Source organism: Bubalus bubalis, chromosome 20, assembly GCF_019923935.1.
Source record: "Bubalus bubalis isolate 160015118507 breed Murrah chromosome 20, NDDB_SH_1, whole genome shotgun sequence".
NCBI lineage: Eukaryota > Metazoa > Chordata > Mammalia > Artiodactyla > Bovidae > Bubalus > Bubalus bubalis.
This window is the reverse complement of record NC_059176.1, coordinates 45,064,164-45,091,103: the sequence shown is the minus strand read 5'-3', so window position 1 is coordinate 45,091,103 and position 26,940 is coordinate 45,064,164. Positions and strand designations below refer to the sequence as shown.

Genomic DNA, 26,940 nt, shown 5'->3' with positions numbered 1-26,940 from the left:
GGCACCAGCTTCCAAAAAAGCATTGGACAAAGCTGCATTCCTATAGGGCAAAGGTGAGGTGGGCTCAATCAAGAAAAGAATTAACTCAAGGGTCCAATGTTACAAACATTGAGGCTACTACTTATATTTCTATACACCCATTATATCAATCAATACACTGCCAAGGACACAGTAGGTAAGGAGTATGGAGACTTAGCAGCAAACATTGGCTCAATAAGTGAAAAACCCTTCACCAATACAATTTCTAATCAATCTTTTAACTACTCAAAAGAATCTGTGTTTAGACAGTTTAGAACATCTCCTGCCTCTCACAGTTGGGAGGCTCTGAACAATCACATGTGGCCGGAAGAACCTATTCAGGCAGGCTAGAGGACTTCCAAAGGAGTTTGTAGGTTGAAACACTGTCACACCCAGGAATTATTAACTGGAGCTGTAAGCTAACTCTTTTTTCAGAGAGAGGTAGTGGAGGACAGCCCCCGTAAAGTCAGAGGTGTAGGTGAAAGCAAAAAGCCGAAAGTAGGCAGACTCTGGTTTGGGGGTAGATGCTCGAGAATTTCCAGGGGGACTCCTGAGGCTCGATTCCGCCTTTGCGTGTGCCGAGCCTCCTTCCTCATGACCTTTGCGTGTGCCGAGCCTCCTTCCTCATGACCTTTGCCATGGGCGGAGTGCCTCACGCTGGCTCCCAGCAGTGATAGAATTCTAGTTGAGCTATTCCAGATCCTGAAAGATGGTGTTGTGGAAAGTGCTGCACTCAATATGCAATATGCACTCAATATGCAATATGCCGGCTCCCGGCACCATGTGAGGCGATAACACATTGTATTTCTGATCCACAGTTCTCTAATACTTACAGATGGTGAGCATCTTTTCATGTGCTTCCTGGCCACCTCTGTGTCTTCTTTGGAGAAATGTCCATTTAAATCTTGTGCCCTTGTTTGATTGGGTTGTTTCTTTGATATTGAGGTGCATAAGCTGTTTGTACATTTGGGAGAAAATTCCTTGTGAGTGTCTTTGCAAATATTAGTTTAATTATGAGGATCGTCTTTTTGTTATGTTTCTGTTTCCTTTGCTGTTACAACGCTTTTAAGGGTAGTTAGGTCCCATTAATTTATTTTTGTTTTATTCTTCATGATTCTAAGACGTGGGTCAGAAAAGGACTTGCTGCATTTTATGTCAAAGTATGTTCTGCTCCTTTCCTCAAGAGTTTCATTATATCTATCCTTTTATTTAGGTCTTTACTCTATTTGGAGTTTATTTTTATGTATGCATCAGGTGGTATTCTAATTGCATTCTCATTCTCATTTCTTTAAAAACCTGCACACCATTCTCCATAGTCTATTACTAATTTAATTACATTTTCACTAACAGTGTAGGAGGGTTTCCTTTTTTCCACACTTTTTCTAGCATTTATTGTTTGTCGACTTTTGGGCAATGGCAATTGTGAATCATATGAGGAAATACCTCATTAGAGTTTTGATTTGCATTTCTCTAATATTTAGCGATGGTGACATATTTTAATGTGATTTTTTTAAGGGTGTGAGTTAAACTTACCACCTGAAACTGGCCACTTGAACACCTGCTTTGTGTTGAATTCTTTTTGGATGTCCACTCCTAAGACCTCAAGTGTATGTGTTTTTTCCTTACAGAACTTGAATCCTTGTGAATATTAAATGCCCAACGGCCTAACTTTTCATCAAGTAATCACAGAAAATGGCCACAAGGTGGCAGCACTTCCTCCTGCCACACTTTTTTTTAACCTGTAATTTCGTTGCTATTTTATATTGGAATAGAGTCAATTTCTGATGTGGTATTTGTTTCCGGTGTACAAGAATTCAATTTAGTAATATATGGATATTTATTCATTCTCTTTAAAGTTCTTTTTGCGTATAGGCGATTACAGTGTGTTCAATAAACTTCCCTCTGCTTTTCAGCAGTTAATTTTTGATCATCTTTTTGATTACGTATTAATATGTATATGTTAACTCCAAACTCCTAATTTCTCACGCACTTATCTGGAGGGCAAAGGCACTCCAGGTTCTTTGTGGAGGCACACTGCCTGCCGCATGCTCCCAGTTCCCTCGGCCCCAGGACACTCCAGCCTTGGGACCCAAGCCAGTCAGGCTCCAGGGATGTGACACCAGCCTAGGTCACTATGGCCTGAGGGGAGTAAAGTCGGCATTTCTTTTTATTTTTCTTTTTAATGTTGTTATCCTATAATTTGAACTGGAGTAAATAGATGAATTACAATCGTGTGGGTCGTTTTTTTTCTTTTTCTTTTTCCTTTTCAATCTAGGATAACTTGATTCACTTCTACATAGATGTATATACATTATTTTTCAGTTTTTCTATGTGTAGGTAATCACATAGTGTTGTGTATGTTTTCTTTGTGTTACATAGTAGGTCCTGGTGACTTTATAAATAGTAGTGTGCACATATTAGTCTGAAGCAGCTCGCTTCTCCCTCACCCATAGCTTTCTATGTTGGAGAGCAGTTGTGTCTTTTCTAAGTCTGTGAGGCTGTCTCTATTTAAAAAAGAAGTTCATTTTCATCCATTTTTCTATTACACTTAGAAGTGATATCATATGATGCTTGTCTGTCCCTGTTTCCCTTACTTCACTTTGAATGATCATCTCTAATTTCTTTTCTGTGACTGGACTTGGCATTATTTCCTACCTCTTTATAGTTGAGAAATATTGCATTGTGTATATGTACCCTATTGTCTGTATCCATTCATCTGAAATTTCTGCAATTAGCTTGCTTCCCAGACTTGGCTGTTGCATCTTTGGCCATGATTGCAGGAGTGTCTTTTACATTTTTTTATTTTCTCTGGATTTATGCCCATGCATGGGATTCCTGGGTCCTAAAGTACTTCTGTGTTATTTTTCAAATGAACCTCCATACTGTTCTCCCTACTGGATGAACCTATGTACATTGTGATCAACAGTGCAGGAGGGTTTCCTTGTCTCTACACCCTCTCCAGCATTTATTCTTTTCTAAATAATTTTACTTATTCATTTGTCTTTGGTTGCACTGGGCCTTGGTTGCAGAAATCCAGCTCTCTCTATCTGTAGAGAGCGGGGGCTACTCTCTAGTTTCACTGTCAGAATGAGGCTTCTCATTGTGGTGGGTTCTGGTTGCAGAACGCGGGCTCTAGAGCACCAGGCTCCAGGAGCTGCTGTGGGAGGCCTCAGTAGTTGTAGTTCAGGGGCTCTAGAGCGCAGGCTCAGCAGTTGTGGCACATGTGGGCTTAGTGGCCCCACTGATGTGGAATCTTCTGAGACCATGGTTCCAAACTGTGTCTCCTGCATTGGCAGGCACATTCTTAACGCTGCACCACCAGGCAAGTCCTAGAATTTATTCTTTAAGATGTTTTAAGACGACCATTCTGACCAATGTGAGTGCTTAGCTCCTTGGATTTTGATTTGTGTTTTCCTAATAATGAGTGATGCTGAGCACATTTTCATGTGCTGGGAGGGATTGGGGGCAGCAGGAGAAGGGGAAGACAGAGGATGAGATGGCAGGATGGCATCACTGACTCGATGGACGTGAGTCTCAGTGAACTCCGGGAGTTGGTGATGGACAGGGAGGCCTGGCGTGCTGCGATTCACGGGGTCGCAAAGAGTCAGACATGACTGAGCGACTGATCTGATCTGATCTGAAGTGCAATCTATAGACATTCCTGAGAGAATTAACCATTTTAATCTTTGGCCCATTTTGTTCTTGGTTATATGCATTGTTGATATGAAGCTGTACAAGTTGTTTGTATGTTTTGGAGATGAATCCCTTGTGGATATCTCCTTTGCCAAATATTTTTTCCTATTCTGAGGATTGTCCTTGTCTTTCCTTGAGGGATTCCTTTAGGCATGCAAATGCTTTTAAGGTTAATTCAGTCCCACTCTCTGATTTGTGGTTTATTTTTCATTATTCTAAGAGGTGGACCCATAAAGAATTTGCTGCATTTTATGTCAGATTGTGTCCTGTTTATATTTTTCTCAATAATTTCATAGTATCCATCATTACATTTAGATATTTATGCTCTCTGGGGTTTGTGTTTGGTGTTAGGATGTTTTCTAACTTCATTCTCATTTTCATGGTTGAAGGAATCCTCACGGTGTCCTCCAGAGTGGCTGTTCCCCATTTACATCCCAAGCATCAGTGGAAGAGGTTTCCCTTATCTGCACATCTTCTCCAGCACTGTTTGCAGAGTGTTTAACAATGGCCATTCCTCCTGGTGTGATGTGATACCTCATTGTAGTTTAGAATTGCATTTCTCTAATGCTAGTGATGTTGACATCTTTTCATGTGATTTTTTTTAGAGTGTGACTTAAACTTACATCTTGAAATTGGCTTCTTTGATGCCTGCCTTGTTTTGGATTCTTTTTCGATGACAACCCCAAGGACAGTCCTGGAGTACGAGTGTTTTTTACTTACAGCCCCTGGATCCTTGTGAATATTAAATTTCTGGGGCACAGCTCTTAGTGGTGTTATTACATAGAAAAGCCACAAGGCGGCAGCACTACCTCATGCCACATTTTTTTATCCTCTGTAAATTCCTTGTTATTTTCTATGGGCTTAGAGTGGATTTCTGATGTTGTGTTTGTTTTAGGTGTGCAGGAACTCGATTCAGTTATACGTAGACGTTTATCTATTCTCTTTAGGGTTCTTTTTCTCATATAGATGATTACAGTTTCAGTAAACTTTCCTAAGCTATTCAGTAGGTACTTTTTATCATCTATTTGATATATACTAATATGTATATGTTAATTCCAATCTCTTAATTTCTCCTGCCTGTATCTGGAGTCTGGGGGCTCTCCAGAGGCAACAGGCACTCCAGGTCCATTTTGGAGACACACTGCCTGCTACATGCTCCCAGCTCCCTCAGCCCCAGGACACTCCAGCCTTGGGACACAAACCAGTCAGGCTCCGTGGATATGGCACCAGCCCAGCTCAGTATGTCCTAAGGAGAATAGAATCAGAATTTCTTTTTTGACTTTTCTGTTTTTATTCCATCATTTGAACTGGAGTATACAGTGAATTGCAATCTTGTGGGTGTATTGTTTTTTCCTTTTCTTTCTACCCCAAATTGTTTCACTTTTACATAGGTGTATATATGATTTGTTGGGGTTTTTCTTTACAGGTTAACACAGAGTGTGGTAAGTATCCTTGTGTTACACAGTGGGTCCTGGTCACTTATTTTATCAATAGTAGTGTGCATATCTTAGTCTGAAGCAGCTCATTTCTCCATGCCCCACATCTTTATATCTTGGTGACCAGAAGTTTCTTTTCTGAGTTTGTAAACCTGTGTCTCCAGGCAATAGGTTCATCTGTATCCATCTTTGGTTTATAGCTAGAAGTAATATCATATGATACTTGTCTTTCCTTGTCTCCCTCATTTCACTTGGAATGATCATCTATACTTTCTTTCCTGAGTCTGGACTTGGCATTATTTCCTACTTCTTTATGATTGAGAAATATTCCATTGTGTATGTGGACCCCATTGTCTGTATCTATTTGTCTGTGCTTCTATAATTAGATTGCTTTCCCGTCTTGGCTGTTTTACCTAGTGGGGCCGAAATTGCAGGTTACATGTCTCTATTAAAATTTTGGTCGTCTCGACCCAGCTGCCTTGACTCCAGCCCAGTCCAGACATGAGACTCAAGCCTGCTCAGGCTCCAGGAATGGGAGAGCAGACCAACTCAGGGAGGTCGTGGGGGATAAACTAGGCACTGCTTTTCTATTCCTTTTCCTTAGTCTCATGCCTGTGCTGTCTTGGAGTATAGTCAATTTGCAGTTTGGGGCTTGTCTTCAGCTGATTCACTTATGACATATACATACAGCTTATCTGATCTTTTTTGGATTCTATTGCCATAGAGGTTATTGCAGAAGGTTGAACAAAGTACCCTGTGCTGACCATCAGGTCCTTCCTGAGTATCTATTAGAGATACAGATTTCTGTGTATATTTGGCAGGAAGGAAGGAAGGAACGAGATAATCCTTCTGAATTATATATTACAGATACAGATTACTGTGAATATGTTAGCTCTGACGTCTTGACATCACTTTTTCTTGGAAACTTCATATTATGTCGAATTCTCAGAGTCACTTTTTGTGTTGTAAATTTGTTCCTTTGTATCTCTTTTTTTATTTTGCCTACAAGGGACATCATATGCTGTTGTCTTTCTCCATCTGACTGATTTTGCTTAGTCTATCATCCTCCAAGGTCGATCCTTGTGGCAATTAGTGGTATAATTTCAGTGGCCATTTTCATGACTGAGTAATCCATTGTATGTATATACACATCTTTAGCCTTTAATCCATCGGGTGACACCTGGCTGGTTCTGTCTTGGCTCTGGGAAGCAGTGCTGTAGTGAGTGATGGGGTGCCTGTGCCTTTTTCACTGACGGTTTTCTCAGGATACAGGCCCAGGTGTGGGTATGTCAGACCATGGGCTGAGCTCTTTTGAGATTTTAGCTTCTGGCCTGAGGAGATTGTCCTTTCTAGGGGCTGTTCCCAGTGTGCATTCACACTGACCATGTAGGGGGGTTTCCTCTCCGCCCGGCTCTCTCCCCTGTTTATTGTTTGTGGACTTGTGAGGATGACCATTCTGACAGGTGGGAATTGACTTCTTGTTGTCTTTTAGATTAGCATTCCTTCTGGAATAATTAGGAATGTTGAGCATCTTGTCCTGTGGCCGTTTGGGGATTTTTCTTTTCTGTAAAGGATGTGAGGAAAGTTTACCTGTTGCAATTGGCTTCTTGAAAGTTGGTTGTGTTTGGAATTTATTTCTGCAATAACCATCCCAGGGCCTTTCCTGAGGGCAGCTGTCATTAACAGCCCACATATCTTGTGAACTGGAGGGCTAGTAAGTGCCAGTGTTTAAGTTGTAGTTACAAGAAATGTCCACAAGGAAGCAACACTTTTTCATGTCCACTCTGGTTCCACCTGCAACCAGAGCCTTAGGGAAAGTTGGCTTCCTGTGTTGGGAATTAAAGTGGAATATGCCTGAGCAAACACCCAACAGCTCGTATCTCACTATTTCTTTTCTCTGAAGCTTCACCCCTCCCCTCTAGCCTCATACCAACCTGGGGCACTGCTCTCTGCTGAGGTGCCCAGGAGGCTGCTCTCTCAGGAAGGAGTCTTAAGCTGGGGACCCCAGCACCAGGAGACCTGGGGTCTGGGTGATTTTCCATGTTCCTCCAAGCCAGAGCATCGGTCCATTAGGATTTGGGTTCACTAGGGATTCTGGCCCCAGCCAGGGCAAACCAGACAGTACAGGTTTAAGAGGAGTATCTAAAATGGGCACCCTGCTCAGCTGTCTCGACCCCACCCCAGTCCAGCCCTGGAACCCAAGCCTACTCAGGTGCCAGGATTCGGATAGCATCCTAAGTCAAGCAGGTCACAGGGAATAAACTAGGCATTACTTTACTCTCCTTTAATTTCATGCCAATGCTATGTTGAAGTCTAGTTGGTTTGCAGTTTTGTCCTTGTCTGCAGTCTACAATGGACTGATTCTGTATATATCCAGGACATATACATACAGGCTTTAGTATTTTTATTTATTCTTTTGCCATAGAGGTTACTGAATAAGGTTGAGTAAACTTCTCTGTGCTGAACATCAAATCCCTGTGGGACATTTATTAGAGGTACAGTTTTTTTTTGTACATGTGTGAGGAACGAAGGAAGGAGAAGTTCTTGTGGATTATCTATTACAGCTATAGATATCTTTGCATATGCTAAAAATAAATATTTCTCTGAATACATGCTTGGAAGGAAGAAATGAAGGAAGGACAGAAGGTGGAAGATAATCCTTGTGGATTAGCTAATACAGATACATATTTCTGTGGTTATGTTAGAGATCCTGGAGAAGGAAGTGGCAACCCACTCCAGTATACTTGCCTGGGAGATACCATGGGCAGAGGAGCCTGGGGGGCTACAGTCCATGGGGTTTGCGAAGTGTCATACACAACCTAGCAAACATACAGCAACAACGTTAGACATACACATTTCAGTACGTATGTGTAAGGGAGGAGATAATCCTTGTGGATTATCTATTACAGATATAGATTTCTATGTTTAGGGTAGTAGCAACCTCCTAATTCATTCCTAGCATTTTCCTTTTTTTTTTTTTTTTTTTTTTTTTGGTGGGGGGGATTCTTTGTGTTTGAATCTCAAAGTCTCTTTTTATGTTGTAAATTACTGCCTCTGTATCTCTCTTCAATTTCACTCTCAAGGGATACCATCTGCTATTTTCTTCCTCTGTTTTTGACTTCACTTAGTGTATTTTCCTCCAAGATCCGTCCTTTGGGGACCGTTGGCCTAATTTCATTTCAGTGGTGGTTTTTCATGTCTGAGTAAATTCCATTGTATATATGTACCACATTTCTTTAAGATTTAATCTGTCAAGGGACATTTTCTTGGGTCTGTGTCTTGGCTATTGGAATTAGCACTGCAGTGGATGTTGGGTGCGTGTGTCATTTTGAATGATGGGTTTTTGTAATATAGGCCCAGGTGTCAGTATTAAAATCCTAGGCTTAGCTCTCTTGAAATTCTCTTTCTGGCCTTTGGAGGCTGTCTTTTCTAGGGGCTGTTGCCAATGTCTATTCCTAGAGTATTTGTAGGGGGGTTCTGTCATCTCCCTGCTCTCTCCACCATTTACTGTTTGCAGACAGTCAGGATGACCATTACGTCAGATGGGATTTGATTTCTTGTTTTTGTTTTGATTGACATTCTTCTTGTAATAATTAGGGATGTTTGAGTATCTTGTCTTGTGGCCGTTTTTTTATTTTTTTCCCTTGAAGGATATGAAGGAAAATTTGCCTGTTTCAATTGATTTCTTGTAAATCGGTAGTGTTTAGAATTTATTTCTGTAATACCTGTGGCAGGACCCTGAGGGCAGCTGCCATTAAGAACCCCACAGGCCTTGTGAATTGGAGGTGCCAGTAAGCACTGGTGGGCAATTTGTAGTTACAGGAAATTTCCACAAGGTGGCAGCACTTCTTCATGCCCAACTCTGGTGGTGGTGGTGCTGCTGCTGCTGCTGCTAAGTCGATTCAGTCGTGTCCGACTCTGTGTGACCCCACTGACGGCAGCCCACCAGGCTCCCCCGACCCTGGGATTCTCCAGGCAAGAACACTGGAGTGGGTTGCCATTTCCTTCTCCAATGCATGAAAGTGAAAAGTGAAAGTGAAGACGCTCAGTTGTGTCCGACTCTTCGCAACCCCATGGACTGCAGCCCACCAGGCTCCTGCATCCATGGGATTTTCCAGGCAAGAGTACTGGAGTGGGGTGCCATTGCCTTCTCCAAACTCTGGTTCTACCTGCAACCAAGCCTTAGGGAAAGTTGGCTTCCTGGGCTGTGAATTGGAGTGGAATGTGTCTGAGCAAATTCCCAAGGGCTTGTGTCTCACTACTTCTTTCCTCTGAAGCTTCACCCCTCCTCGCTAGGCTATTCAGTACCTGGGGCATCACTCCCTGCTGAGGACCTATGAGGCTGCACTCTCAGGAAAGAGTCTTGAGCTGGACCCCAGCACCAGGGGCCCTGGATACTTGGTGACTTCACCTCTTGTCCTCGAGGCCAGAGGGTTGGGCCACCATCGTTTGGGTGCACTAGGAGTTCTGGTCCTAGTCAGGGCAAATCAGACAGTACAGGATTGAGACAGATCTCAATGAAGGGCACCCTGTCGTGCTGTGTTGACCCCAACCAGTCCAGCCCTGGGACTCAAACCTAATCATGTTCCCAGGATCAAATAGCATCCTGAGTCCAGCAGGTGGGTGGGAATAAACTAGGCATTACTTTTCTTTCCTTTTCTTTAATCTCCTGCCAACGCTGTGTTGAAGTCTAGTTGATCTGCTGTTTTGTGCTTGTCTTCAGTGTGTTGCTGGCCAAAAGCTTGGCCTCTCTGCCCACCGAAGCTGAATGAAAAATATGGAGACAGAGTTTGGAGGAAATAGAAAGGTGGCTTTAATTCTCATCCGGCAGAGAGCGGAACACAGTAGTCTCATGCCTCAAGAACTGTGCCCCCACTCCATGAGGAGTCCAGGGGCTTACATAAGATGAGGGACAAAGGTATTAGGATCTTGATTTCTTCCTCGTGCATTGTTTTGTCGACTAAAAAATATAGTCACAACCTGAAAATAGAGTTATTTTATTTGGTGCGAATGTTTAGGACTTCAAACCCAGGAGACAGCATCTCAGTATCTCTGAGAAAACTGCTCCAAGGAGGCAGAGGGTAAGTCAGGCTATATACAAGTTTGCAACACAGGGAGCAGGCAGTCTGCACATCAAAGATCAGGTTTCAGGTTAAGGAATTCAGCATTCTGTGTGTGGGGAGGTGCAGCCTCGGGCTCACTGAGTTCACTCGTTTCCGGCTACCTCAGCCATCGGGGCCAGTCCCGTCTCCTTGCTCACCTTGCTTCCTGCACCCCCAGCCCCTCAGCAGTCACCGGGGTTGGGCGGGGGCAACATGCCCTGGATCACAATTTGGGGAGCCTTCATTCACATTTGCAGAAGGCAATGGCACCCCACTCCAGTACTCTCGCCTGGAAAATCCCATGGGCAGAGGAGCCTGGTAGGCTGCAGTCCATGGGGTCGCTTAGAGCCAGACACAACTGAGCGACTTCACTTTCACTTTTCACTTTCATGCTTGGAGAAGGAAATGGCAACCCACTCCAGTGTTCTTGCCTGGAGAATCCCAGGGACGGGGGAGCCTGGTGGGCTGCTGTCTATGGGGTCGCACAAAGTTGGACACGACTGAAGCGACTTAGCAGCAGCAGTAGCATTCACATTTGGGGGCCAGAAATCACTGATGGCGGTAACATTTCTTGTTCATTAATATGGCAGAATGCTTTTGAACTGTGGTGTTGGAGAAAACTCTTGAGAGTCCCTTGGACTGCAAGGAATTCAAACCAGTCAATCCTTAAGAAGATCAGCCCTGAATATTCATTGGAAGGACTGATGTTGAAGCTGAAACTCCAATACTTTGGCCACCTGATGTGAAGAACTGACTCAGTTGACAAGACCCTGATGCTGGGAAAGATTGAAGGCGGGAGGAGAAGGGGATGACAAAGGATGAGATGTTTGGATGGCATCACCAACGTGATAGACATGAGTTTGAGTAAGCTCCGGGAGTTGATGATGGACAGGGAAGCCTGGCGTGCTCCAGTTCATGGGATGGCAAAGAGTCTGACATGACTGAGCAACTGAACTGACTGACTGACTGATTTTCATTTAACAGTTTCAAAGACAGTCACAGGCTGGCATCAGTACCTCAGTAATTGAGTCTGGCCATTCAGTGGCTCTGTGGCCTTCTTTCTGATGTGTAACTACAAGGGGAAGGGTGTTGTAAGCAGATAAGGGATGTGTTTAGCATAGAGTCTAAAGAAAAATGTGAATTGTAGCTCCTGCAGAGTTAAGGGGCAGAAAAGCAAACTTAGTTACAGACATGCAGAGTTAGGAGCAGCCAAAGTAAAAAAGATGCTTTTGAACTGTGGTGTTGGAGAAGACTCTTGAGAGTCCCTTGGACTGCAAGGAGATCCAACCAGTCCATTCTGAAGGAGATCAGCCCTGGGATTTCTTTGGAAGGAATGATGCTAAAGCTGAAACTCCAGTACTTTGGCCACCTCATGCGAAGAGTTGACTCATTGGAAAAGACTCTGATGCTGGGAGGGATTGGGGGCAGGAAGAGAAGGGGACGACAGAGGATGAGATGGCTGGATGGCATCACCGACTCGATGGACGTGAGTATGAGTGAACTCTGGGAGATGGTGATGGACAGGGAGGCCTGGAGTGCTGCGATTCATGGGGTCGCAAAGAGTCGGACACAACTGAACTGAAAGTAAAAAAAACTAGGAATGTTCAGGCCTGCTCACTGTTCTTTCTCTTTATCATCTTTGTTCTCAGGAAAGGGAAAGAGAAAAACTCATTCCTCTTTTTTTTCCTTTCACTACAGTAAGTGTACAACAGACTGATTCAATTATGACATAATCATACAGCATATTTGTACTTTTTATTGATTCTTTTGCCATAGAGGTTATAGAACAAGGTGGAGCAAAGTTCTCTGTGGTGAACATTGGGTCCCCGTGGAGTAACTATTAGAGATACAATTTTTTTTATATGTGCAGGGAATGAAGGAAGGAAATATTCTTTATGGATTATCTATTACAGTGATAGGTATTTATTTATATGTTAGAGATAAGTATTTCTATGTATACGTAAATGGAAGAAAGGCAAAAAGGAGGGAAGGAAGGCAGGAGATAATCCTTGTGGATTAGCTAATTACAGATACAGATTTCTGTGGGTATGTTAGAGATACAGATTTCAGTGCCTAGGCAGAAGGAAGGAAGGAGACAGTCCTAGTGGATTATCCATCACAGATACAGATTTCTGCGCATACATTAGTACCGACCTCCTAATTCATCCTTACCCCCTTTCCTTTTTTTTCTGGATTCTTTTTTCGTGTTTTAATCTCTGAGTCTCCTTTGGTGTTGTAAATTACTTCCAGTGTATCTCTTTGCTTAACTTCACCTAGAAGGGGCATCATCTGCTATTTTCTTCCTCTGTTGCTGACTCCACTTAGTGTTTGATCCTCCAGGGTTCAACCTTGTGGTGACCAGTGGCACAATTTCATAGTTTTAGTGGCGGTTTTCACGTGTGAGTAATGGCCCATTGTATATGCATACCATATTTCTTTAATCTATCTAAGTAGTGGTGCAATGAAAGTGGGGTGCATGTGCATTTTTGAATGATGGTTTTCTCAGGACATTGACTCAGGTGTGGGAATGTCAGATCCTAGGGTTAGCTGTCAAGGGGCTGTCTCTACCCAACCCTAGTTCTTCCTTCCTTCCTTATTTACTATGTTTATCTTTTCCCCCCAGGTTTGTGTTTCAATCCTTGCCAAATTTTAATGGAGCTGTTTCATATAATCTGAGTACAGATTCTTTATCTGATGTGTGTTTTGGAAATAGTCTGTTTCAGTTTGTCATTCATTATTTGATTTTCTGAATAAGGTATTTCATAGAGTAAAAGGTTTCAATTTTATAAATAATTTTATAATTTTTAGTTTTCTGAGGAAGTTTTTAGTCATATGAAAACGAATAATTGTATGGAAGTGAGTAATATGAATATTATTAACTATGTGAAATTTATTAATTTTATAGAAGTTATTCAATTTATGCCAGTTATTCAGTTTATGAAAGTTATTTTTATGGAAGTTTTAATTTTATGGAATATCTATTTATACCTACTGAGAGATATAAATATCTATCTACCTAGAGATGTTAACATCTACACAGAGATATAAAAAATTATATCCTGATAAAAAATATCTAAGGCTTCCCTGGTGGCTCAGAAGGTAAAGCGTCTGCCTGCAATGCGGAAGACCTGGGTTCAATCCCTGGGTTGGGAAGATCCCCTGGAGAAGGAAATGGCAACCCACCCCAGTACTCTTGCCTGGAAAATGCCATGGATGGAAGAGCCTGGTAGTCTACTGTCCATGTGGTCCCAAAGAGTCAGCCATGACTGAGTGACTTCTCTTTCTTTCACTTCAAAAAATATCTGTGTACATATCTCTTTATATTCTTGGTGAGGTGTGTTTTTCAGTCTTTACCAAATGTAAATGGGGCTGTTTGGTCTAATTTGAGTACAGATCCTTTATTCGATATGTGTTTTGGGAATGACTTCTTCCAGTCTATGATTCATCTTTTGGTTTTCTATTCTGAATAAGGTGTTTCATGCAGTAGAAATTTTTAATTTTCTAAATAATTTTATAATTTTAATATTAGGAAGTTTTTAATTTGATGAAGTAGGTTTTAAAAATCATGAAGTTTTAAATTTTCAGAAACTTCATTTTATGAAACCTTTCCATTTTATGAATGTTTTTAATTCTTTGTTGTTCAGATTCTAAGTTGTGTCCAACTCTTTGTGACCCATGGACTGCAGCACACAAGTCTTCCCTGTCCTGCACTCTTTCCAGGAGTTGGCTCAAACTCATGTCCATTGAGTCAGTGATGCCATCCAACCATCTCATCCTCTGTTGCCCTCTTCTCCTCCTGCCCTCAATCTTTCCTAGCATCAGGGTCTTTTCAAATGAGTTGGCTCTTCACATGAGGTGGGCAAAGCATTGGAGCTTCAAGTTCAGCATCAGTCCTTCCAATGAATATTCAGGGTTGACTTCCTTTAGGATTGACTGGTTTAATCTCCTTGCTGTCCAAGGAACTCTCAAGAGTTTTCTCTAGCACCGCAGTTTGAAAGCATCTGTTCTTCGGTGCTCACCCTTCTTTATGGACCAATTCTCACATCCATACATGACTACTGCAAAAATTATAGTTTTGACTACACAGACCTTTGTCGGCAAAGTGATATCTCTGATCTTTAATATGCTGTCCAGGTTTGTCATAGCTTTTCTTCAAAGGAGCAAATGTCTTTTATTGCATGCTTCAGTCATGCAATAATTTGAAAGCCCAGTGATTTTGGAGCCCAAGAGAAAATCGGCCACTGTTTCCATTTTTTCCCTATTTGCCATAATGTGATAGGACTGGATGCCATAATTTTAAGTTGTTTTAAGCCAGCTTTTTACTCTCCTCTCCCAACCCTCATCAAGAGGCTCTCCAGTTCTTCTTCACTTTCTGCCATTAGTGTGATATCATCTGCATACCTGAGGTTGTTAATATTTCTCCCAGCAATCTTGATTCCAGCTTGTGATTCATTTAGCCAGGCATTTAGCAAGATGTACTCTGCATATGGCCTTTTATACAGTTCATGAGGTTCTCACGACAAGTATACTGGCGTGGTTTGCCACTCCCTCCTCTAGTGGATCATGTTATGTCACAACTCTCTGCTATGGCCCGTCCATCTTGGGTGGCCCTGCATGGCATGGCTCATAGCTTCATTGAGTTATGCAAGCCCCTTCGCCATGACAAGGCAGTGTTCCATGAAGGGGATCCTTCATGTTGTTGACCCTTTTTCAACAACCCAAGTGATGACTTTACACATGGACCTCACCAAATGGTCATTACTGAAATTAAAGTGATTACATTCTTTGTAGCTGAAGATGGAGAAGCTGTATACAGTCAGCAAAAACAAGACCTGGGGATGACTGTGGCTCAGATCATCAGGTTCTCACAGCAAAATTCAGGCTTAAACTAAAAAAAACCTGGGAAAAACACCAGGCCAGCCAGGTATGACTGAAATAAAATTCCATATGGATTCACAGTAGAGGTAATGAATAGATTCAAGGGACTAGATCTAGTTATGAGTGTTCCTGAAAAACTATGGACAGAGGTCTGTAATATTGTACAGGAGGTGGCAAACAAAACCATCCCAAAGAAAAAGAAAAGCAAGAAGGCAAAGTGGTTATCCAAGGAGGCTTTACAAATAGCAGAAGAACAAAGAGAAGTGAAAAGCAAAGGAGAGAGGGAAAGGTACATCTAATTAAATGCAGAGTTCCAAAGAACAGCTAGGAGAGACAAGAAGGCCTTCTTCAATGAACAGTGCTGAATTAGAAGGAAACAAACAAACAAACGGGAAAAGACTAGAGATCTCTTCAGGAAAATTGGAAACATCAAGGGAGTATTCCGCCCAAAGATGGGCACAATAAAGGATAAAAAATGGTAGTAGTAGACCTAGTAGACACTGAAGAGATCAAGGAGAGATGGAAAGAATACACAGAAGAACTGTGTAAAAAAGATCTTGATGAACTGGATTACTACGATGGTGTGGTTAGTCACCCAGAGCCAGACATTCTGGAGTGTGAAGTCAAGTAGGCCTTAAGAAGCACTGCTGTTGATGAAGCTAGTGGATGCAATGAAATTCCAGCAAAATTATTCAAATTCCTAAAGGATGACGCCATCAAAGTTTTGCATTCATTATGTCGGCAAGTCTGGAAAATCCAGCAGTGGCCACAGGACTGAAAAAGGTTAATCCTCATCCCATTTCCCAAGGGTGGTACCAAAGAATGTGCTAACCATCGGACATTTGCACTCATCTCCCATGCTAGAAAGATCATGCTTAAAATCTTACTTGCTCGGCTTCAGCATTGTTTGATCCAAGAACTTCGAGATGTACAAGCTGGGTTTAGAAATGAAGAGAAACTAAAGATCAAATTGCCAACATTTGCTGGATTGTAGAGAAAGCAAGGGAATTTCAGGGAAACATCTATCTCTGTTTCATTGACTACGTTAAAGCCTTTGTGTGGACCATGACAAACTGTGGAAAACTCTTAAAGAGACGGGAACACCAGACCACCTTCCCTGTCTCCCAAGAAACCTGTGTGCAGGTCAGATGGGAACACCAGACCACCTTCCCTGTCTCCCGAGAAACCTGTGTGCAGGTCAGATGGGAACACCAGACCACCTTCCCTGTCTCCCGAGAAACCTGTGTGCAGGTCAAGAAGCAACACTTAGAACCCCATATGGAATGACTGACTGGAGTACAACAACGCTGTCTGCTGTCACCATGTTTGCTTAACCTATACTCTGAGCACATCATGAGAAAGGCCGGGCTGGATGAGTTACAAGCTGGCATTGAGATAGGCGGGAGAAACATCAACAACCACAGATGTGTGGATGATACCACTCTAATGGCAGAATGTGAAGAAGACCTAAGGAGCTTCTTGATGAGAGTGAAGGAGGAAAGTGAAAGAGCCGGCTTAAGACTAAATATTAAAAAACTAAGATCGTGGCTCCTGGCCCTGTTACTGCATGGCAAATAGAAGGGAAAATGTGGAAGTTGTGACAGATTTCCACTTCTTGGGCTCCAAAATCACTGTGGATGGTGACTGCAGCCATGAAATCAGAAGATGATTGCTTTGGCAGGAAAATGATGACTAACCTAGACAGTGTGTTGAAAAGTAGAGACATTAACTCTGCCGACAAAGGTCCACATAGTCAAGGCTATGGTCTTCCCAGAGGTCACATATGGTTGTGAGAGCTGGACTATAAAAAAGGCAGAATGCCAAAGAATTGATGCCTTTGAACTGTGGTGTTAGAGAAGACTCTTGAAAGCCCCTTAGACAGCAAAGAGTTCAAACTAGTCAATCTTAAAGAAGATCAACCCTGAATATTCACTGGAAGGGCTGATGCTGAAGCTGAAGCTCCAGGATTTTGGTTATTTGATACAAACAGATGACTCATTGGAAAAGTCCCTAATGCTGGGAAAGACTGAGGGTAGAAGGAGAAGAGGGCATCAGAGGATGAGACAGCTGGATGGCATCACTGATGCAATGAACATGAACTTGGGCAAACTCTGGGAGATGGTGAGGGACAGGGAGGCCTGGTGTGCTGCAGTCCATGGGGTTGCAAAGAGACAGGGCTGGGCAACTGAACAACAACACTGCATATAAGTTAAATAAGCAGGGTGACGATAAGCAGCCTTGACGTCCTCCTTTCCCAATTGGAACCACTCCATTGTTCAGTTCTAACTGTTGCTTCCTGACTTGCATCCAGGGTTCTCAGGAGGCAGGTTAAGGTGGTCTAGTATTCCCATCTCTTTAAGAATTTTCCACAGTGTGTTTTGAGCCACACAATGAAAGGCTTTCATTGTTTGAAAATGTTTATGAGTTTTAAATTTTATGACAGCTTAAAATTTTATGGTACAAAAATATGTACCTCTATTTTCATATATGAGATATGTACCTATATTGTCATATAAGAGATATATACCTCTATTTTCATGTATGAAATATATATAGAATATTACTCAGCAAAATAAAGGTGGGAGATTTTTTAAAATAGAAGATTCCATTAGGAAACTAATTTTGATGAGAATTTTTAAAAATCACATAAAGTAGTTTTCCCCTTAATTTTTTTTACAAAGAATTATTCAGTCAAATGAATCTAATTACAGGACAATTTATTTGTAAACTTAAGTTCCTCTCTCAATGTTCTTTGACAATATATTTTATTTTTATTATTTTTGATGCCTACATATTGATTTCAGTTTGTAGTGCCCTATAAATGGAAATCACTTAGCAATCTTCTAATTTCAAATTAAGACTTTTGTATGTATTAAGATGTAAGACAGTATACTTGAATTAGAAGTGTTATCTTCAGTCTCTAAAAGCATTACTCAAAAGACACGGTGATTTTCATTATGGTCCCCGGACTGGTATTTGAAAATCTACTAAATCAGAAGGTCTGAAACTGCAATTTGACAATTTGGGTTCATAAACCCTCCAGGTGATTCTGAAGCACACCAAAGTTTGAGAACTGTAGAAGTCCCAGTGAAACACATTTTACCGAGCCCAAGTTGTAAGAATTAGTATTGTTATAAGTTATAGTAAAATTTAAATTCCTTTGGTTAAAGAACAATAGCAAAGGATTCTACTCTTCAAATATATATACTTATATTTTCATATAGGAAATATATACCTGGCTTTCCTAGTTTTTCATATATTAAATATATACACCTAGGTTTTCATATGTGAGATACATACTGAATACTACTCAGCTATAAAAAAGATTAAAATAATGGGTTTTCAGCAATATAACCCTAGACATTATGATAGTAAGTGATGTAAGTCAGAAAGACAAAGAGAAATACCGTGTGTTATCACTTCTATGTGAAATCTAAAACATGACACCAGTGAACTTATCCATGAAACAGAAACAGACTCACAGATACAGAGAACTAGAGGTTGCCAGTGGGGAGAGGGAGGTGGGAGGGGCAAGACCGGTGTCAGGGACAGAGACAGAAACTGCTAGGTATAAAGTCAGTAAGCTACAGGGATATATTCTACAGCACAAGGAAATACAGACTCTATTTGTAGTAACTTTAAATGGAGTATAATCCATAAAAATAGTGATTCACTCTGTTGTACACCCCAAACTAATATAGTGTTGTAAATAAACTGTACTTCAACTTAAAAAAAATCGTTGATGGCTATCTGCACAAAATAATCAAAAAAATTAGTAAAATAAAAATGGGAAATTTTTAAAAATAGAGATTCCATCAAGAAACTAATTTTGATGAGAAACTCCCTTAGGCTCATGGTGTAACCCCATGTCCTGGTGTAACTTGAAAACATATATTTTACTGTTAGGGGGCTGTTAATCCTGCAGAATCCTAAAATGTCATTAACAACTCACCTAGTCATACAGAAAGAGGTCAAGCTGTATCACCAGGGCAAACTGTTACACCTCAAATGGAATGGTCAGTCTGAGGCCTGAGATGTGGGAAATGTCAGCTGACATGGTGGTCTCACCATGTGCCCCCTGGTCAGTGACTGAATTTGCTCAAGGAACAGCATTTATTGGGAAGCAGACCTTGGTCCCAACACAAGACTTCCCTTTATGGGGAGCATGCAGGTCTCTAAAACTGCTCAAAGATGCACGTGTGTGTGTGTTAGTCACTCAGTTGTGTCCAACTCTTTGCAACCCCATGGACTGTAGCACGCCAGGCTTCCCTGTTCATCACCAACTCCTGGAACTTGCTCAAACTCATGTCCATTGAGTTGGTGATGCCATCCAACCATCTCATCCTCTGTCATCCCCTTCTCCTCCTGCCCTCAATCTTTCCAGGGTCAGGACCTTTTCCAATGAGTCAGTTCTTCACATCAGGTGGCCAAAGTATTGGAGTTTCAGCTTCAGCATCAGTCCTTCCAATATATATTCAGGACCTATCTTCTTTAGGATGGACTGGTTGGATCTCCTTGAAGTCCAAGGGACTCTCAAGAGTCTTTTTTAACACTTCAGTTTAAAAGCATCAATTCTTCAGTGCTCAGCTTTCTTCATGGTCCAACTCTCACATCTATACAGGACTACTGGAAAAACCATAGCTTTGACTAGACGGACAGACCGTTGCCAGCAAAGTAATGTCTCTGCTTTTTAATATGCTGTCTAGGTTTGTCATAGCTTTTCTTCCAAGGAGCAAGTGTCTTTTAATTTCATGGCTGCAGTCACCATATGATCCAGCAATCCTACTCCAAAGCATACATCCAGACAAAGCTTTAATTTGAAAAGATACATGCAATATTCTAAAAGAATTTGTCCATACAAGTTGCATATCTGACAGGAAACCTTTACCCTCACATCTGAGATATCAAATTTGTCTTCACATATTGCCTGCTATATGTAGACCCTTGGTTCACACTCTGTGTAACCACATGCTGTCATGAAAGTGAAGTCGCTCAGTCGTGTCCAACTCTTTGCGACCCCATGGACTGCAGACTCGCTGACTCCTCTGTCCATGGGATTTTCCAGGCAAGAGTACTGGAATGGGTTGCCACTGCCTTCTCCAGGGGATCTTCCCAACTCAGGGATTGAACCCGGGTCTCACACATTGCAGGCGGACGCTTTACTCTCTAAGCCACCAGGGAAGCCCATAATTAAGTCCAATTTTAATTTTAGCTTTATTTTTAGGATGTTTTTTCCCCTCCAGCAGCTTAGGTGTATATTCCCTTTTCTCCAGGTCCTGTTTCCCTGGTATGACATTTCAAACTTCAAAAATGTTACCTCTTGATATGAATATCAATTTCAATCTAGCTCAGTTTGAACAGAGAAGCGAAAAATCAGGGAGCCTATGTTTTCTGTACTAATAAAGAATGTATTTTTCCAGAAGATATCCACTGTGGTCACTTTCTGCTGGAAGCCTGGGATGCTGGAATCAGGCCACTTCCTGTCTGTCTTTACAGGACACTGGGCTGCACTCGGAGAAGTTCCTGAATCTCTCCTGGATGCTAACCATCATGTGACCAGAGAAATTGGTAACGTTGTATTGCCTGTTGAGATATTTAATGACACAGATCCTTTCAGTTTCCTGATGTGGGTGAAGTGTGGAGCCCAGCCATGATTTATTCAAGAAATGTACATCCTGACTCCCACACAAGGGTGAGCCCCCTGTTCAACAGTGAGACCCCCTGCATGTGGGTGACCTGTGCCTCCTGGGAAACCAGCCTTAAACTTGTCTGAACCTGACCAAGTTCTGTCTACATGGTAGATTTAGACCTCTCCAAGTCTTGTCTACACTGATGCTGTTTAGACAAGACCGTGCACTTTCTGCAATGAGAACATTTAGATCTGACCTTGTACTCTCTGCACTGGGACATGGAGACCCGGGTGGAGGCCTGGCCTGGCCTCTGTCCTGGAAAACTCCACCCCTGCGTCTGAGCGTCAGTGCTCAGATGTCAGGGGTCTGGAACTGAGGTGGGCTTCTCTGGGTAACCGTGCTCTTCTCTGAGTGGGGTTCCATGGCTCTCCTGGGATTGGGGAGGGGGGAGGTCAGTGCTGCGGTAGGGTTTGTAGTCTTTCTCCCTGCCAGGTTCACCTTCCCTGGGGTCCTTGAGACTCCTCAGGTGGGCTAATTAGTATTTATTCCAATTTTCCAGCACATTCAGGTTTAATAGAGAGGCAGGTTCACCTGGTGAATTGGTTCCAGGGCAAAGGGGTTGGGCAAAAAGTCAATGGGCAGCAGGTGAGGTTGCTGCTGTGATCTCCTTCCAGTCCACTCTCTCCTCCAAACAGAACAGAGCTGCCCCTCGTCTTTCAGCCCAGCTCTCCTGTTTTCTTGGAGAAGGCAATGGCAACCCACTCCAGTAGTCTTGCCTGGAAAATCCCATGGATGGAGGAGCCTGGTAGGCTGCAGTCCATGGGGTCGCTAAGAGTTGGACACGACTGAGCGACTTCACTTTCACTTTTCACTTTCATGCATTGGAGAAGGAAATGGCAACCCACTCCAGTGTTCTTGCCTGGAGAATCCCAGGGACGGCGGGGCCTAGTGGGCTGCCATCTATGGGGTCGCACAGAGTCGGACACGACTGAAGCGACTTAGCAGCAGCAGCAGCTCCTGTTTTCTCAGCACCTCAGCGGGACAAGAAAGACAGAGCCCACCAGAACCAAGGTAGTGTGTTCACCTCTAGCATGAGCTTTCAAACCAGAAAAAAATCACACAGAACCAAAATGAAAACAGGAGGGGCCTGACTTCTCAGGGACAATTGAGGGGAGAGGAGATGGACCCTACACTTCTTTCCAGGGTCCTAGAGGTCCCAGGGACCTGGCTTGGTTACACATTGGGGGCCCACCGACCACAGCCACGGTGTCCTGACCAAGGGGATTTGTGACCCCAGGTGGGGGGGTCAGGAGACTGTGCGAGTCTCACCTCATCTCCATGGGTCAGGATCATGTGTGTGGGGAGACCATACACACAAAGCTAAGAAAAAGGGGAGAATACATGTGTGCTTCACTTGTGTTTAGGAATTAATGCTTTACAGTGTTCACTTTATACAGGCCTGGGCCTGTTTTCTTCTTACCCTCTCGAGGTTCACCCTCCTCGGGGCTCCTGGAGACTCCTCAGGTGTCTACCTGGTAATTATTCCAATTCACCAGCACAAGCATGGCGAGAAGGGAGGCAGGTTCACTTGGTGAGTTGATTGCAGGGCACATGGATCAGGCAAAAAGCCAAAGGGCAGGAGGTGATGTTGCTGCTGTGATCTCCTTCCAGTCAACCGTCCCTCCTCAGCAGAGACCAGACCTCCCCCTCGTCTCCCAGCCCTGCGTCTGGCATGTTTTCTCAACACCTCAGTGGAACAATAAAGGACCGAGCCTGCCAGAACCAAGGTAGTGTGTTCAACATTATCATAACAGCTGTAGAAACAGTTAATATCACACAGAACCAAAGGGAGGAGACGAGGACTTCTTGGGACAAGTGTTGGGAGAGGAGACCAACCCTGCATTTCTTTCTATCATGCCAAGAGTTTACAAGAACCCACTTGTTTCCATCTTAGGGACCCAACCAGCAGAGACATGGTATCCTAACCAAGGGTCGTGGGATCCCAGGTGCAGGGTCTGGGGATTGTGTGGGTCTCATCCCATCCACATGGGTCAGGATCCTGTGTACACAGAGACCACACATCTGCTCTTCACCTGCTGTATGTCCTGTCTTCTCAGAGATTCCCAATGTCTGAATTGAGGGTATTGCCCTGATTAACCTGTGGTCCTTTTTCTCTTTTCATCTTGTCCCATTCACATGAGGTCAGGCACCTTTGGGTGGGTTGCTGCTCTGTGTTCTGCTGAGTGAAAATCTTTGGAGGTGTCATATGAATATCACAGCATATCACATATCCAATTCATAGGGTCATGACTGTGTGGTTTCCCCTAGACCGAGCTCAGGTCTAGTTTGTAATTGAATTGTTATTTTATATTGGGGGTAGAGTTGATTTCCGACGTTTAGTTTACGTGTACATGAACTTGATTCAATTATACATGGATGTATATATATTGTTTTCTGTTTTTTTCTCATATAGGTTATAATAGTTTGTTCAGGAGACTTCCATGTTCTATTCAGTAGGTCCTTTTTCATTATCAACTTGATATTTATTCATGTGTATATTTTCATCCCAAACCCTTAATTTATCCCTTCTAACTTTTTTTTTGATAATCAGAACTTAGTTTTCTCAGGCTCTTTCTGTTATGTACCTTAGTTCATTGGTATGAATTTATAGATCCCACCTGTATGTGATATCTTAGAATGTTTGTCTTTTTGTCTTTGACTTACCTCACATAGAATTATAATTTCTTGGTTCATCCATGCTGCTGCCAATATGATTATTTCATTCTGTGTTGTGGCTGAGTAGTATTTTAGTGTATAGATGTATAATGTAGTCTTCATATTTGTGTCAATGGACATTTTGGTGGATTTTTATGTCTTGGCTATTGTAAATAGTGCTGCCCTGAAAATCGAGGTACACGTGTCATTTTGAATGATGATTTTCTTTGGATCTAAGCCCAGGAATGGGATTGCAGGATCATATGATACCTCTGTGTTTAATGTTTCAAGGAATGTCCATGCTGCTTTTCATCGTGGCTTCAGCAGTGACAGTCCCACCAAGACTGTAGGAAGATTCCATTTTTTTGTATGTTCTCTATAGTATTCATTCTTTGTAGATCTTTTCGATGATGGCCATTGTGACTAGCATAAGGTGATAGCTTATTGAAGTTTTGATTGGCATTGATTTAATAATTATTGATGTGGAGTATCTTCCCATGTGCTTTTATTATTTTATACCTTGCGAATACAATTTACATCTTGAAACTGGCTTCTTGAAACTTGGCCCTGTTTGGAATTCTTTTGCAATGATTTTTCCCAGGACATTTCTTGAAGGCAGGTGTCATTTAAAGCCCTGTTAGACTTGAGACTATTAAGAGCCGTTCATCACCTGTTTTATGACTTCCCTGCTGGTTCAGTGGTAAAGAATCCACCTGCAGTGCAGGAAAGTTGCAGGAGACATGGGTTCAATCCCTGGGTCAGGAAGATCCCCTGGTGGAGGAAATGGAAACCCACTCCAGTATTCTTGCCTGGGAAATCCCATGGACAGAGGAGCCTGATGGGCTACAGTCCATGGGGCCACACAGAGTCAGACATGATTGAGTGGCTAAACAACAATAGCACCTGTTTTAATGTGTATATATTAATCTGAACCAGCTAATAATTCCCTGACCCCCCCCACACATATCTTTTTTGGTAACCATAAGTTTCTTTTCTAAGTCTGTGAATCTGTTTCTCTTGTGTAAAGAAGTTCATTTGCATCCATTTTTAGATTACACCTAGAGTGATATCATATGGTACTTGTCCATCCCTGTCTCACTTCCTTCACTTGGAATGATCACCTTGACTTTCTTTTCTGTGGCTGGACTTGGAATTATTTCCTATTTCTTTGTGGTTGAGAAATATTGCATTGTGTATATGTACTCAGTTGTGTATTCATTTCTGTGTAATTTCGTCAATTAGCTTGCTTCCCAGACTTGGCTAGTGTCCTATGTGGAGCTGAGATTCCTGGGGTTCCCATATCGTTAAAATTTTTTATTTTCTCCAGATTTAAGCCCAGACATGGGATTGCTGATTTCTAAAATACTTCTGTTATTTTTTAAATGAACCTCCATGTTTCTCCCTACTGGATGAACCTATGTACATTGTGATCAATAGTTCAGGAGGGTTCCCTTGTCTCCACAGTCTCTCTAGCATTTATTCTGTTTAAAATAATTTTATTTATTCATTTATCTTTGGTTGCACTGAGTCTTGGTTGCTGAGTCTAGGCTTTCTCTATCTGCAGCAAGCAGGGGCTACTCTCTAGTTTCACTGTGCAGCTTCTCGTTGCGGGAGCTTCTGGTTGCAGAATATGGGCTCCCGAGTGCCAGGCTTCAGTAGCTGCATCACGAGGGCTCAGTAGTTCAAAAGCACAGGCTCAACAGTTTCAGCCCATAGGCTTAGTTGTTTCACGTGTGTGGAATCTTCCCAGACCAGGGATCGAACCCTCGTCTCCTGCATTTGCAGGCTGATTCTTAACCACTACACCACCAGGGAAATCCTAGCATTTATTCTTTAAGATGTTTTGAAATGGCCATTCTGACCAATGTGAGTGCTTAGCTCTTTGGACTTTTGATTTGCATCTTTCTGATAATTAGCCATGCTGAGCATCTTTTCATGTGCCTAACTGCAATCTGTAGGCCTCCCTTGGAGAAATATCCATTTCAGTCTTGGTTCACTTTGTTCTTGGATTATATTTATTTTTGATATTGTGTTGTACAATCTGCTTGTACATTTTGGAGATGAATTCCCTGTGGGTATCCCCATTGCAAATCGTTCTCCCTATTCTGAGGGCTGAGATTGTCTCACAGTTAGGGTTTCCTTTGGTAGACAAATGGTTTTAAGTTTAATGAGGTCCCATTTTCTGATTTGTGGCTTATTTTTCATTATTCTGAGAGGTAGATGCACAACAAACTTGCTGCATTCTATGTCAAATCATGTCCTGTTTATATTTTTCTCAAGAATTTCATAGTATCCATCATTACCTTTAGATATTTATACTATTTGGAGTTTATTTTGTGTATGGTGTTAGGAAGTTTTCTAATTTCATTTTCATGTCTGAAGGAACCCTCACTGTGTCCTCCATAGTGGCTGTTACCAATTTCCATCCCAAGCATCAGTGGAGAAGGGCTCCCTTGTCTGCACATCCTCTCCAGCACTTGTTGTTTGTCAATGGCCATTCTGACCAGTGTGATGCGATGCCTTGTTGTAGTTTAGATTTGCACTTCTCTAATGTTTAGTGATGTTGACATCATTTCGTGTGATTTTGTTTTTAAGGGTGAGTTAAGCTTACATTTTGAAATTGGCTTCTTTAATATCTGCCTTGTTTTGAATTCTTTGTCCATGACTACCCCTAGGACATTTCTCGAGAGCATGTGTTTTGTTTTTTTACAGCCCCTAGATCCTCATGAATATTAAATATCCAGCAGCACAGCTCTTCATGATGTTATTATAGAAAATGGCCACAAGGAAGCAGCACTGTTCCATGTCCAACTCTGGTTCTTCAGGCAATCTGAGCCTGTGGGAAAGCTGGCTTCCAGGGTTGGGAATTAGAGTGCAGTATGCCCCAGGACCTCGTGTCTCACTACTTCTCCCCCTTAAGTCGTCACCCCTCCCTTTCAGCACAGGGAGCTTACTCAACCTTGTTCAATAATCTTTATGGCAAAAAAATTGAAAAAAGAACAGATATGCTGTGTGTATATGTCATAACTGAATCAGGAGCCTGTACACTGACAACAAGCACAAAACTGCAAAACAAATATAGGTCAACATTGTGTCAGCATGAGAGTACAGAAGAGAGAAGACTATTGCCTATTTTATCCTCTCCAGTTTCCCTGACTTAGGCTGCTTTCCAATCCCTGGAACCTGACCAGGCTTGAGTCCCATGACTGGACTGGAGAGGGGTTGAGACAATCAGGGTGGGTGCCCTTAATCCCAGCCTGGGACAGTGCTCTCTGCTGAGACACCAGGGAGGCTGCACTTTCACAAAGAGGTTTCAGCAGGGGACCTCAGCAACAAGAGACCTGGAGGTTAGGTGAGTTCCAAGGTCCTAGTGGCCAGAGGGTCAGGCCACCATCCTTTGGGTGCACTAGGATCTGTGGTGCCAGCCAGGGCAAACCACCAAATAGTCTGGTTTAAGAGGGGCTCAGT

The 26,940-nt window shown here is 42.4% G+C and overlaps 1 long non-coding RNA gene across 1 annotated transcript in view; it reads left to right on the top strand.

Annotated features, from left to right (window-relative positions):
• The window catches only part of LOC123330742, a 31,150-nt gene extending 7,118 nt beyond the window's left edge, over positions 1–24,032 (top strand). The window contains exons 2-3 of the long non-coding RNA XR_006546836.1: positions 20,624–20,695; positions 22,429–24,032. This is a non-coding gene — a long non-coding RNA (uncharacterized LOC123330742). The remainder of the gene's footprint in view (positions 1–20,623; positions 20,696–22,428) is intronic.
• The last annotated feature ends 2,908 nt before the right edge of the window (positions 24,033–26,940 follow it).